The sequence below is a fragment of the Aquarana catesbeiana genome, linkage group LG06 (genome assembly GCF_042186555.1).
Source record: "Aquarana catesbeiana isolate 2022-GZ linkage group LG06, ASM4218655v1, whole genome shotgun sequence".
Classification (NCBI taxonomy): domain Eukaryota; kingdom Metazoa; phylum Chordata; class Amphibia; order Anura; family Ranidae; genus Aquarana; species Aquarana catesbeiana.
Genome location: NC_133329.1, coordinates 130,213,991 through 130,223,592, shown reverse-complemented (window position 1 = coordinate 130,223,592; position 9,602 = coordinate 130,213,991).

Here is a 9,602-nt window from a genome sequence, read left to right as displayed (position 1 = left end):
GAAGAAGAAAAATTACATCCTTCCAAACAATAAGTAGTAAATCAAGTTATTGACAAGAGGTGTACATTCATGTCAAATTTTTGAGCATTCTTTATCAAAAGGCAGCATGTACTACTCATGATATGATGACTATTTTAATGATGTGTCAATACCCTGAAGGATAATTAAGGTAACTAAAGAGAAAAAGAAATACAAGGAAAAGAAAATAATAAAAAGAAATTATAAAATCTAAACTATGAACGGTCAGTCTTGAAGCCTGAACAGGAACCATGGGTTCCATTTAGCATCGAAAGCAGGGATAGAATCGTGTAAGGTATGAAATATTTTCTCTGCCAACATCATACTGTCTATACGGGAGATAACTTGTGCGTATGGAACCGAAGATGATTTCCAGTGTAATGCGATTGCCCAGAGCATGGCTATACAAATTGAGTGGATTAACCTCATCAGGGGTTTGGAAATATCAGGGATGTCCTGAAATAGGATACAGTGTTGGAAGGTGAGGGTGATAGAAGACCCCGCTAATTTGTCAATCAATTTTAATACCTCTTTCCAGGTAGGTTGTAATTTTTCACATTCCCAGAATAGGTGCAAGTAGGAACCTAAATGGGAGCAGCCTCTGAAGCACTTTGGGGAAGTGTGCGGATAAATTTTATTCAGGCGGACGGGGGTGTAATACCACCTTGTTGTGAGCTTAATGGCTGTCTCTCTGATTGTTAAGGACTTTGTGCATTTACGAATGTTTTGCCATCCCCTGTCCCAATCCAGTTCCTCATGATCAAGGACTAAATCCTGTTCCCACAAGATCTGTAAATCCCAGAGATAAGACCTTTTTGGCGGGGGGCGGTATGGCACACTTTCTCAAAAAATGTTTTGGTATCTGGGGGGGTTGATATAGTGCTGCTGAAAGAAATGATGAATTTGTAGGGAACGGTAAAATTCCCTATCCGGTATATGAAAAAGAGACTTTATAGCTGAGAAAGTAGTGAATTTTGAATCAACCAGAAAGTCTCCTAATGGTCAAATTGTGTTCAGTCCACGCTAGGAAGGACTCTGGGTGATCATAAGCTGAGGGAAATCTAGGATCCCCGAGATATGATGCACCCAAGGGTGCCTGAGAAATTAGGTTATATTTAGTCTTATATTGATTCCAAAGCTTCAAGCCTATTGCTACTACTTGATTTTATGGATCAGTTCTGGGAAAGAAGGGTTGGAGGACCACATTAACCCAGGGAGGTACAGGGGGGTGATAGAATCCTGTTCAAATTTGACCCAGGGGACCTTGGAGTCTCTAATGTTCCATTGGACTTGTTGCGGATATCTACTGGCTAAGTAGTATAGCCATATTTGAGGGAGTCCCAGACCTCCCCTTTTCGAGGAGCGATATAAAACCCCTTTAATGAATCTCGGGGGTTTGTCATGCCAAATCTATTAAAATGGGCCTGGACGTTAAGCAGAAAAGATTTGGATAGTCTAATTGGGAGGGAGCGGAACAGGTAAAGTAACCTGGGGAGAATAGTCATTTTAAGGGCCGTAATCCTGCCTAAGAAAGGAATATGAAGCTGCGACCAGAGCTTAAGGGTCTTCTTCAGTTTGGTTATCATTGGGGGATAGCTGGCTTCAAAAAGTTTGCAGAAGTTTCCTGTCAGAATAATGCCTAAGTATGAGAGATGTGTTTCAGCCCAAATGAACTGGTAAGTATTTTTAAGTTGAAGAAGTTCCACTGGAGTAAGCCCTACTCCAAGGACCACCGAGTTTGAGACATTCATCGAGAGACCTGAGACTCCTGCAAAGTTCGATAAGGTCTGTAGGAGGTTAGGCAAAGAGATAAGGGGGTTAGTAAGAAACATTAGAACATCGTCTGCGTACATGCAAAATTTGTAGGTGGAGGGACCTTTGATATAGCCAGATATGTCAGGATTATTGAGTATTGCAATCGCTAGGGGTTCTAGGGCGAGGGCAAAGATTAAGGGGGAGAGTGGGCACCCCTGCCTGGTGCCCCTACCTATGGGAAAGAATTCAGAACTACAACTCGGGATCTTAATACGAGTTTTAGGGTTTAGATAAAGGGCTCTAAAGGCTTGTAAAAATTTGTCACGGAAACTCATGCGTTGTAGGAGAGTGGATATATAGCTCCAGGAAACGCTGTCGAATGCCTTTTGAATATCTAGGCTGAGCATGAGAAGTTTCCGGGATGATGAATTGGCGTCCTGGATGATGTCTGTAGCTAACCGTATGTTGTCTGTGAGGTATAAAGCCAGATTGGTAGGGCGATATAAGGGAGGAGATTATGGCTGCCAATCTGTCTGCTAGGATTCTGCTAAAGATTTTTAAATCATTATTCATGACAGAGATTGGTCTATAATTTTGAGGGAGTGTGTGATTTTTATTAGGTTTTGGGATCAGGGACATATTTGCCAGCAACATCTCAGGAAAATTACCACCTTGCAGAACCCAGTTGAAGAGCTGAACCAAACTAGGGGATAGAAGATTGGAGAATTTCTTGTAGTATATGGAGGAAAAACCATCGGGGCCCGGGGCCAAGCCCGACTTCAGGGCTTTAATTACATTAAGTACCTCTTTAAGAGTGATAGGGGCGTTAAGCTTCTCTAGTTGCGTGGGAGAAAGAGTCGGTGTAGGTATGTCTTGGAGCCAACTTTCCTCCGCCAGCGTAGGTTTCGTTTGGTCTGATGCCAAAAGGGATGAATAAAATTGCTCAAAAATTTGAAGCACCTCTTTAGGATGGGAGGTGGTTAGGCCAGTCTTAGAAACTAATTTATAGATGTGAGGGGGGCGGGTGGACTGGTTAAGCTTTCTGGCAAATAGGGTCGAGGAGGTGTTGTTGTGAAGCAAAAATTTGGCTTTGGACCATCTGAGAGCCTTTTCGATTTTAGAGGATAAGAGCGAGTCTAATTCTAGATGCTTTTGGTTAATAGATTCTCTGGTGGAATCCAAATGCAAGGCATTGGTGTTTTTATATAGGCGGTCTAGATCCCTTGTGAGGTCCAATATTTTTTGTCTATTAATTTTGTTGCGGGATGCAGCTAAGCTAATCAGTTTGCCCCTCAAAATCGCCTTGTGGGCGGCCCATACAATGGAGGGTGGCGTTTCGGGAAGAGCATTGAAAGAAAAATAATCCTCGATGGACTTTGCTATCTCAGATTCTGCTGCTAAGTCCGAGAGCATTGCCTCATTTAGCCTCCAATTATGTGAGGTGGGAGCTAATCTGATAAATTCTGTTGTGAAGGAGGTCACTTGATCGGACCATACACAGGGATGGATCATTGCCTCAGTGGAGTTGGCTAAAATGATGGGGGAAGTGTAAATGTAGTCCAATCTAGCATAGCTATCATAGGGATGCGAGTAAAAGGTAAATTCCTTGAGCCCCATGTTATGCGTTCTCCAAGTGTCAACCAGTTGGTGGTCAAGTAAGCCACGGGTTAGAGACTTGGGGAAGGCTTTGGTCGAGGCAGTAGAGGAGGATCTGTCAAGTGTATGGTTAGCCACCAAATTAAAATCACCTCCTATGATCATATGGGTTGAGTGAAATGAAGCAAGTCTATCAAAGAAAGATTTAAAAAAGGATGCAGGTGCGTCGTTTGTGGCATATATACTGGCTATCGTTATTTCCCTATTGTGTATTACCCCTTTGATAATGACATATCTGCTGTCCTTATCTCTATAAATTTGCTTGACTTCCATAGGAAGGGAGGTATGCAGAAGTATGGCGGCGCCCCTGCTTTTGCACGAATCGAGAGAGTAAAAAGTTAGGGAAAATTCCTGTGAAAAAAATTTGGGTGTGAGGAATGAGAGAAATGAGTTTCCTGAATCGGGAGAATCTTGGCGCCAATTTGGTTATATAGCTCGAAAGCTTTGCGCCTCTTCGAGGGGGAATTGAATCCCTTCACATTATGTGAAATACATGTAATAGTCATGGTGGGTGTAATAATGCACTATAAACCAGAAAAGGAACAAATGTGGTATTGCAAAGAGAGTAACTAGAGGATGCATTCCTAACCTCATCCAACTAGTCAGGGGAGCCGCCAACGATCCACATGTACTGGCATTAAATCTATACAAACTAGTTATATAAAATAGATCATAAGGATATAGCATACAATTTCCATGAATATGTTTCTGAAAGGGGATATATTCCAGACTGTAAACTGACTGACCAAGGAAAAAAAAGCACTAAATAAAAATATAACCAAAAGAAGAAAAAAGTTTGAAGTCTTTGTAAAAGACATAAAGTCCAACATCAATACTGGATCAGGTAAAGAGAAAACGAGAGAGAATTTTACCTGATAAAAAAAGAAACACTTTCAAGCGAGACAACGTGGTCTCGTACCCAGCTAGTGGGTTTGCAGGGAGTGGAACCTGTAGAGCTAACCGAAAAATAAAAAAATAAAAATGACAATAATAGGGGAGCTCACAGCCCTAAAGTATCTGGAACAAGAGTTTGCTGGGTGGGGAGGACATGCAACGGCTCCGAGGGACAGACGCCCGGTAAGGCATGTCAAAAGATTAGATACAAACCGCCATGAGGATAATCCAAGAGATAAGCAACAAGTCAGTTAACGAGGTTGTTCAGCAATTCCATCTCCGATGTCATAACTGATCCTCCTTCTGCCGGTCGGGGTGTAGAGGGTGGTCGGCGAATCGCAGCTTCACCAGGATTTCCTGTCCTTCTGGCAGGAATGAGGCAGAGAGGGTGGTGCCGTTGAGGGGGACCAGTAGCTTAAATGAAAAACCCCATCTGTAACGGATATGGGCAGATTGGAGGGCAGTGGTGATTTCCTTCAATCCTCTTCTTCTGTCCAGGGTGGCTGGGGAGATATCTGGGTATATCTGGATGGGATGGTTATCTAGGGTGATCCGTTGCTTGTTGCGGGCTGCTCTGAGAATTTCCTCCTTAGTGAGGAAGTCCTTCGTGCAAAGCACCACATCTCTGGGGGGCTTATCATCCGGTGGTTTTGGGCGGAGGGCCCTATGAATACGATCACATTTGAATGCAGCGGATTCATATTCCGGGAGAAGAGATTTAAATAAACGAATCACCGTAGGGATTAATTCTGTCTCAGACTCTGGGATACCTCATAAGCGTAAGTTATTGCGCCTGTTTCTGTTTCGAGGTCCTCGACTTGGGCTTGGATTGCGGTGAAGGCAGACGCTAAGGATTCATGCTCCCTACTGAGATCATTATAAGCCAGGGCAAGTTCATCATGTTTCGTTTCAAGCCTCTCAGTTCTCGTGCCCAAGGCCGCAATCTCCTGCGATAGCGTGTGGGAAGTTCTATGGAGTTCTGTCTGGAATTTAGTAGCCAATCTGGTATACATGGCTTCTAGACTAACATCTAGATCTGCCTTAGAAAGGGTTGTAGGGTACTCACAAGTGCAGTTTGGGGTGGGAGAAGGAGCCAGCTGTGACGGAGGAGTCGGAGCGGGAGAAAAAACTCTCCCCTCGGCGCCATCTTGGGACATGCTGTATCTTTCCCGTGTGCGGAGGAGATAGTGAGTTAGGGTGTTCTGAGCAGAGCCTCGGGATTTCTTCTTTGACGGCATGCACCAAGGCTATGCGGCTTGAGGGGTGTTAAAATCGCTGTGAATCAAGCTGTATATGGCCCTCAGGAAGCCGTTAGAGTCCCAGGTGGAGCGGAGCTACAGCTTCAGACGTCCATTCCTATCCACGCCACACATGCGCCCCAGCAGAAATTTTTTTGTAACCTTGGCCAGATCTGTGCCTTGCCACAATTCTGTCTCTGAGCTCTTCAGGCAGTTCCTTTGACCTCATGATTCTCATTTGCTCTGACATGCACTGTGAGCTGTAAGGTCTTATATAAACAGGTGTGTGGCTTTCCTAATCAAGTCAAATCAGTATAATCAAACACAGCTGGACTCAAATGAAGGTGTAGAACCATCTCAAGGATGATCAGAAGAAATGGACAGCACCTGAGTTAAATATATGAGTATCACAGCAAAGGGTCTGAATACTTAGGGCCATGTGATATTTCAGTTTTTCTTTTTTAATAAATGTCAACAATTCTGTGTTTTTCTGTCAATATGGGGTGCTGTGTGTACATTAATGAGGAAAAAAAATGAACTGAAATGATTTTAGCAAATGGCTGCAATATAACAAAGAGTGAAAAATGTAAGGGGGTCTGAATACTTTTTGTCCCCACTGTATGTACACTACAAGGATTTTAACAAACTTCTTTGCAGATTCCTACCTTTTGTTGTTCTGAAGAAATCACTGTGTTTGTGTCCATGGACCACAGGGTCTGCATCCCTTTTAAACATGATTTTCTATTAGGAGTATCTCATCAAAAATGACATTTGTATTGCAGGGAATGCCTGATATACAGTATCTGACTTGTATCTTAGTGTAGACTTCTGGGAAAATCAATAAGCCAATCACACAAGCAGGACATATTTCTGGGGGCGCTCTGTACACATTCTGTGATGTATTATTATTATTATTATACAGGATTTATATAGCGCCAACAGTTTATGCAGCACTTTACAATATAAAAAGGAGACAATACAGTTATAATACAATAAAATACAAGATTATTAAGAGGGCCCTGCTCAGAAGAGCTTACAATCTAATAGATATGTGTGTATGTATATATATATATATATATATAATATAGTTTTTTTGATAGGGGCCTAAGAGAAGTCTTCTTTCCTCAGAGAGAAGCAAACCCATTTCTTTGGTTTCTTCTCTCAAGCTTCTACAGTTGCTAAAAGGGCTAATTTGTTTTCAGCTTTCTGGAGCAACTGCTCCTCAGCATATTCACAGAGGCTGCACCTGGTTCCTGCTGTGAGAAAGAAGCAGGGCCATCCACTATAGGCCACACTCTGCATTTGACCAGCTCTATGCCCACCACCTCCCAGGGGGCACTCGCAAAAGCTTGGCGTTCTCATCTTCTCCCCAGCTGCACCATCACAACAATCTTCAAGGACATTCATCCACAGGATCCTTGCTGTCTTACATTAAGGTGATCACAGACTGAAGTTAACCCTTCCTGCTCCAACACTGGTTTTCTTTGTATATCACTGTATAGGGATCCTGGTTTTATCCCAATAAATCCCTCAGTCCTCCAACAACTGGAGCCTATGCCTGTGGCCTTACACTCCTGCGTGGACAGGCTGGTGAATATTATACACCTAATTTAGAGAATGGGTCTCCTATACGCTGATCAGACATAACCTTATGACCACTGCTAGGTAAATTGAAAAACATTAGAAACAGAAGATTTTCCAGCACACTCTTGACACTAACAGTTGCAGCATATATAGTAGTGACTAAATTAAGGACAGGTATGAATAGCATTGATTATGTCATTACAATGGCACCTGAAAGTGGGTGGGATGTATTAGGTAGCAAGTGACCATGTTGTCCCTGGTGTTTAAGTGTTGAAAGCAGAAAAAAAAAATGGGTAAGCGTAAGTCTGACAGACCCAACCAGGACGGGGGCTTTTTGAGGACACTAGGGGCTAGCCTTCTACCCACTGATTATGCCCTATGGAGGAGGCAGGGTTTTTGTCTGCTTCTCTTGGTCAGAGCATGGCAATGCACTCAGTTCAGCTTCTGATCCCATGGAGAGAGTAGATCATTTTCTAATGATGGACAACAATGGGATGAATGCTGAGAGTGAGGCTTGGATTAAATTCGCTGAATAAACCTTCCCTTCTGGAGTGGATGGAAAGGTGTATTATTAATCTTGTAAAAGTTAATGGTCAGGGAAATTATGGTGGCCCTCCTGCAGTCTCAACAATTTACCTCAAGAAATCTATGAAGGTAAATTAATTTCACTTTTCTTGTGATGACATTTTACCCCAAGTACCTAACAGACAGCATGTGTAATGTACTTTGTGTATTCAGGGGTGGGCTTGTTGCCAGTCTGCGGTGGACTCTCTGATTAATCAGTTTCTGCTCAGCCAATAGCAGACTGACGGCCGGGCGGTGGCTTTCTTATCCGGAGTGGAGGTCTTATGATGTCCTGTCAGGAAGAGCCAATTGCGGAGTGATCTGACACAGCCAATGACTAATCAGAGTACTGGCTCGCTGCCGGTACCATTTTACCGCCGTGACCAATCACAGCAGGTCACATGACAGTTGTACACACAATGGATGGCTTCCTTTCATGCTATCCATTGTGTTTGGTCAATTTGATCACATGGTACAGACAGGGCCAATCACAGCCCATCTGTACCATGTGATTAGTTTTGACCAATCACAGCTAATCACAACAAAACAGACTGATTATGTTTCATTCACTAAAATGCTTGCTTATAGCAATGTAATTCATTGCTATAAGCAAACAATGTGTAAAAAAAAAAAGAAAAAAAATTCTAATAATTTCCCAAGAGTAGTACAATGTTACTATGGTAACATTATATTGCTCTGGTCAGTGTGTTAATAAATCGTAAAAAAATTACTTTTTTTTCCGTACTGTCACCAGTCAGTGTCCCTGACCACCGCCATACCATTTAGTACTCTGTACTGTGACAGTATGTAAATGAAAAATTGTGAAAACATTTTTTTCTTCATTTTCCAAAAAATTACAACTTCAAAAAACCCGCCATGCCTTTTGCTAAATACCTTGGACTGTCTACTTTCCAGAAAGGGGTCATTTTTGTGGGGGTTATCTCTACTGTCCTAGCATTTTAGGGCCTCAAAAAAAGCAGAGTACAGTGTCAATGCATCAGGATTGATACATTTTCAGATATAAACCATAGTTTGTAGAATCTATAACTTTGCTACAAACTAACTATTATACACTGATTTGGGTTATTTCACCAAAGAAATGTAGCAGAATACATTCTGGGCTAACTTTATGAAGAACAATTAATTATAAAACATTTTATAACAAAAATGACGAAAAAAGGTTTTTTTTTCAAAAGTTCTATGTTTTTCGTTTATTTAGCAACAAATAAAAAAACAAAAAAAAAAAATCAACTGCTAAGTGGTATTATGTTCCATCAAAATTAAATAAGAGTGTCATCTCTGTGCTGTATTATGTTCCATCAAAATTAAATAATAGTGTCATCTCTGTGCTGTAGAGAGTGTGGGGGCGAGGAAACGCATGCCCATATTTGGTGGTACTGCCCAATGATCCAGTTATACTGGAAAAAAGTCTTGAATCTAATCAAAATGATCAGCAACTCTGAAACTGGGCAAGACCCCTTGCAATGTTTGTTTGCTACAAGTGAGTCAAGCAAAAAAAAAAAAAATATAGAATGACTATTATTCCATTCTTGTTGAATGCAGCAAAAACTTTGATCCCAAAGTATTCAAAATTAAAGAAAACACCAACTGTGTTAGAATGCTTTAGAGAGCTAGATAAGTGTCCTGAAAAAGATATTCATGCTCTGAAATTTTCCACATTTTGTCATGTTACAGCCAAAAACAAAAATGTATTTTATTGGGATTTTATGTGATAGACCAACACAAAGTGGCACATAATTGTGAAGTAGAAGGAAAACGATAAATGGTTTTTAAAATTTTTTACAAATAAATATCTTTTCCCCCCTTCCCCCAAATGGTTTTTTAAAATTTTTTACAAATAAATATCTTTTCCCCCCTCCCCCCCCCCTCTCC